We start from the raw sequence: 6,000 nt of genomic DNA on the forward strand, positions 1-6,000 counted from the left end.
TCAACAACAAAAAACATAAAATTCATGTTCTGCCAAGGTAATCTATTGTATACTCTACTGTCTCAGTTTAAATTAATAAAAAAATTAAGTCTTAAAAAGCTAAATAAATATCATTAGATCTGGTCTAAAGGTGTTAAAATCGCCCTAATTCAATAAATGACTGTCATTTCAGGATGTTAAAAAATTCTATTCTAACCAGATACTCATAAGTTCTCTTGGCACCTTTAACAAACTTCCTAAAAATCAAAGTTCTAAATTCTCTAAACTTTTGGTATCTCCAAAAGGGCCCCTGGAGATGTCAAAAGATATACCTCTCATATTACAGAGATAATAACCAATCGGGATGTTTAGATTAAAAGTGCTGCCAAGATGTAAAATGATTCAACACTACTAAAATTCCTCACAACCCACAGGGACAGGCTATGGTGGAAAGAAACCATCAATGCCTCAAGAAACAGTTATTGAAACAAAAAGGGGGAGTGGCTACCCCCCATCTACAGTTACATAAGGCCTTGTTTACCATAAATATTTTAAATTTTTCAAAAGGGTCAAGGGAGTCAAGGTTCCAAAAACATTGGGGACATTTAACCCCTAAACCTCAGATGCTCGTTAGGTGGAGAGACCCTCTCACCCGACTCTGGAGAGGGCCTGACCCACTGATTCAGTTGGGAAGAGGATTTGGCTGTGTGTTCCCCATAGGGGAGTTGACTCTGATTTGGATACCGGCCAGAAATATCAGGCCTATGCCCGATGCAAGTAACAACCCACCCAGGGAGCCATTTGCCCCTGAGGGAGATTCCCTTGTCTTTCCTCTTCCGGAAGTGGATGGAGATCCAGAGGCAGGTGATGATGCGGATGTTATTCTTCGCTGTGATCCTGAAGTGCCCAGCCCAGTGATGGGGATTTGATGACCCAAATGTATCATCAAAACACTTCAGGAGGACCTGGAAAAAGACGAAGAGAACTCCAAGAAAGCCCCTTTTGGATGGGTCTTAATGGATTCTTGCCCTACCTCCTCCCTCTTCTTGGACTGCTTCTTGCCCTGCTTTTAATCCTTGCTATTGGCCCATGCATAATGAATAGGCTTATACAGTTTATACAACAGCGCATAGAGGCAACAAGGGTGAGACAGATTTAGGTTCATTACCCCACAGAGGGCTACAATTCCCTAAACTGGGGAAGTGCCCCCGGTGCTCTCCACATTGCCAATGACAGGTAAGATTCCAAATGGACTGGAACAACCTAAGACAGGGGGTGGAGAAGGCTCACCATGCTCCCATAATTACAAGTCATGCGACACCCCAAGACGGGTAAAGCACCCAGCCTCCTGTACCAACCTAAGACAGGGCTCATGGCCAAGCTGCCTGGGTTACCAATGACGGGTAAGGGCAAGGACGGCTGGGGGCAACCTAAGACGGGGACCGCATGTTAAAACAAAAAGGGAGAGTTGTTGGGGAGGCTGAATCCGGAGAGGCCTAGAGGAAACTTCCTGAGCCTGCCTCGAATTTGAAAACCTGTCTTAAAGAATAGAAGAAAATACATCAAAAAATGGAAAAATTTTCCATGCTCATGGATTGGAAGAATTAATATAATCAAAATGTTCATACTATCCAAAGCAGATTGCAGGTTCAGTACAATGATAATCAAAATGCCAAGGAAACTCTTTTAGGATCTAGAAAAAAACAATGCTAAAATTCATGTAGAAGCACAAGAGGCTCTGATTAGCTAAAGCCATCCTAAAAGCAAAAACAAAACTGGAGGCATCACAGTACCAGACTTTAACACACACTGCAGGGCAGTTATGAAAATTGTGTGGGACTGCCATGAAAATAGACATGCAGACCAATGGAGCAGAATAGAAACTCCAGAAACCAATATATGCAGCTACAACCAACCAATCTTTGACAAATAAGCTAAAATCAATCCTTGAAGAAAGGACAGTTTCTTCAACAAATTTTATTGGGAAAATTGGATCTATGCATGCAGAAGTATAAAGCAAGACCACCACGTTACATCTTTTACAAAAATCAAAGTGGATCAAGGATCTGAATCTACAACTTGATATCATTAAATTACTAGAGGAAAACATTGGGGAAACTGCAGGACATTGGCATGGCAAAGACTTCTTGGAAAAGACCTCAGAAGCATAGGCAATAGAAGCAAAAATAGACAATGAGATTACATTAAGCTAAGATGCTTCTGCACTACAAAGGAAACACTAAACAAATTGAAGAGGCAACTGACAGAATGGGAGAAAGTATTTGCAAACTATGCAACCAATAAGAGATTAATATCCAGGATCTATAAAGAGCTCAAGAAACTCAACAACAACAACAACAACAAAACAATCCAGTTAAGAAATGGGCAAAGGACATGAACAAGTATTTTTCAAAGCACATGACAAAGTGCTCAGGCTCACTAGATATCATGAAAATGCAAATAAAACTACAGTGAGATTTTGCCTCACCCCAGTTGGAATGGCTATCATACAGAAATCAAAAAATAATAAATTCTTGCAAGGATGATGGGAAAAAGGTACCTTAATACACTGTTGGTAAGAATGTAAACTAGTAGAATTATTATGTAAGACAGTATGGAGATTCCTCAGAAATCCAAAAATAGATATGAACCAGCCATGCCACTCCTGTGAATGTACTCAAATGAAATGAAGTCAGCATATGAAAGAGTTATTTGTACCCCCATGTTTATTGCAGTTAAGTTCACAATATCTAAGAAATGGAATGAATCCAGATGTCCATCAGCTGATGACTGGATAAAGAAAATATGGTATACATACACTATGGAATTGTATTTAGCCATAAAAATGAATGAGATCCTGTCTTTTGCACAAAAATCTATGCAACTAGAATCCATTGTTCTTAGTGAAATAAGCCAGTCCCAAAAGGACAGATAACATATATTTCTCTGATGTGTTAATACAGAATACAAAAATTGTATAGGGATGAAATGGATATCTTATGATTTCATTGTTGCTTTTGGCCCTTGTTTATACTCCTGTGGAACTGTGATCTTTCTACTTTTACTTGTTGAGTATTATGGCTAGTGGTACATCAAGCTGGTGATTATGGAGTGTATTGAAATCATATTTTTGCAAATCTTAAAAAAAAGGAAGGAGAGGGATTGAGGGAGGGAGAGAGGAAGAGAGGGAAGTATGGTTATCTTCTTAACATTGTACCTATGAGGGGCCGGCATTCTGGTATAGCAGGTAAAGCCACTGGCGACTCTTTACTATCTTTTCAAAGATTTATTTTATTTATTTGAAAATCAGAGGTACACAGAGAGAAGGAGAGGTACAGAGAGCGAGGTCTTCCATCCACTGGTTTACTTCCCAATTGGCCACAGTGGTCAGAGCTGCACCGATCCGAAGCCAGGAGCCTGGAGCTTCTTTCAGGTCTTCCACGACGGTACAGGGGCCCAAAGACTTGGGCCATCTGCTTTCCCAGGCCATAGCAAAGAGCTGGATCGGAAGTGGAGCTTCTGGATCTCGAACCAGTGCCCATATCGGATGCCGGCACTGCAGACGGGTTTACCTGCTATGCCACAGGCTTTGCCCCTATCTTTTCAAATTGATTTTGTAATATGCTGTGTCACAAAATTTTAAAATCATGACAGTCAAGGCTGTCATGGTATGGAAAACAGTACTCTGAGTGTTTCAGTTCTGAGATCAGAGAAAAATGTCTCTGATAGCTTTGGGATCTGCAAGGAGGGAAGGCCTATACTTCTGGGAATGGAGAGTCCTTGTCAAGGTCCCTGCGGGTGCCTAAAGGTCAACCAATAAGGATCAGACCCACCTCAACCTTTAACCCCATACCCTGAATCTATAAAAGGAGCCCTTCCAATCTCTGATGCGCGACTTCCCCGGCCCCCGCTCTGTTGCTCTGTTGGGACCGGGGAACCTCGCCCGGGAGCGGAACCCCAATAAAAGCCTGTGAATTAACTGATTGGTCTGCCTGGGAAGATTTGTTATGCGCTAGACACCTTGCAGTCTTCTGTGGCTTTTTTTTTTTTTTTAAGTGTGCTATTATGTATTTAAATTTCAAACTAAATGCACATAGGGTAAAACTTCAAAGAAATATGTGAGAATGATAAACATTTCTTTCTTTCTTTCTTCTTCTTTTTTTTTTTTTTAACAGGCAGAGTTAGAGAGAGAGAGAGTGAAAGGTCTTCCTTCCGTTGGTTCACCCCGCAAATGGCCGCTATGGCTGGCACGCTGCGGCCTGTGCACTGCGCCAATCCAAAGCCAGGAGCCAGGTGCTTCCTCCTGGTCTCCCATGCGGGTGCAGGGCCCAAGCACTTGGGCCATCCTCCACTGCCCTCCTGGGCCACAGCAGAGAGCTGGCCTGGAAGGGGGCAACCGGGACAGAATCCGGTGCCTGAACTGGGACTAGAACCCGGGGTGCCAGTGCCACAGGCAGAGGATTAGCCAAGTGAGCCGCAGCGCTGGCTGATAAAAATTTCTTTCAGGATAGTGCTTGTCTCAGTGGGAGGTGAGCACACAGAGATACTGACTAAATTTTATATCACAGTTTTATCAAGGATAGGCAGTTTTATCTATTAAGTATTCCTGTGGCTTTTATCTGATTGTGCGCAGTGAAATTAATAAAATTATTAGCAACAATCATTAATAATCCTAGCCTTGAATTTCCCTTGGATGATGCATATAACCTTTAAAAAGCCTGAAGCAACCTTCCATATAGATTAATTTATTATTTATGTAATGCAAATAATATAAAAATTAAAGTGAGACTTTGGTCATAGCACACTTTATTAGAAAAGTAGACCCTGAAGCACAGAACTGTATTCTGTATATTCTGGTGCATAGGTTCTGCAGATTGCATGCATTTAAGATATATCTGATGAGTCCCTTCTTGAATAACACGGTGATAATATGCAAACTGAATAATATGGTTGCAAAGCTTCTGGCCCCAAATCAACTTCCTATGAATACTCTATGAAAGCAGGATCATCTTTGCTGTGTGTTTTCAGAAGAGGGGGTAAAAGAAATGAATATGCTATAGGCGATAAAGAGGAAGTGATTTACAACAGGAAGTAGGTAAGGACTCCCTGCAGGTAGCCTAGCTTTCCTCACGAAAGCCCTACCTCTCCTGCAGTGTACTCCTCACCTCCACAGTTCTTCCCTTCATTTGTTGAGGAAAACATGAAGGACATGCTGGTGTCGAGGGCCCGAAATTGCCTTCTACCCGTCAGAAAAGGACTCCTGACTCAAGACTCCCTGCAGGAAAACATGATGACAGACACACTGGTACCAAGGACCCGAAATTGTATTCTATGACTCAGAAAAGGGACTCAAGACTCCCTGCAGGAAAACATGATGACGGACAAGCCGGTGCTGAGGACCCGAAATTGAATACTAGTCAGCAAAGGAGTCCTGACTCACAGGTAACACTCACAGGAGAGGATCTCTGCCAACTGATGGTAGCTAACACCCAGCCGCTCACTGAACTCTGTGGGGAATAGTGATTTATCATCTTCTCTCCACAGTGATTTCTCAGCCACTTGAAGGCTACAGTTACCAAAGGAGAAGATTGAAAGCCTTAGAAGTTTGAAGAAAGCTTCTTTCAAGGCTGCTCTGGAAATTTTATTCTTTTTTTTTGATGTCTGTTTTGTTTTGTGTAGCTAATTCATATAGAAAATAAATTTCACATGAACTCTGAAGTGCCTTTAGATGTGTTGATGATGAATGTTTTCATTAATAGAGACAATCTGATGCAGTGTTTCCAAACCATAGGAAAGTAGATGGGTGTGGAAAACCTGGCTAAAGCCTCCTAACATTACATGCCTTTTGGAGGCACTGCCAGGATTAGAGCACAAAAAAGGGAAATGCATTTTAATTTTGTGGGGTCCTTGGATATTTATTTATTTGATAGGTAGAGTCATAGTGAGAGAGAGAGACAAATAGAAAGGTCTTCCTTCAGTTGATTCACTCTCCAAATGGCCGCAACAGCCAGAGCTACACCG

The sequence above is a fragment of the Oryctolagus cuniculus genome, chromosome 21 (assembly GCF_964237555.1).
Source record: "Oryctolagus cuniculus chromosome 21, mOryCun1.1, whole genome shotgun sequence".
NCBI lineage: Eukaryota > Metazoa > Chordata > Mammalia > Lagomorpha > Leporidae > Oryctolagus > Oryctolagus cuniculus.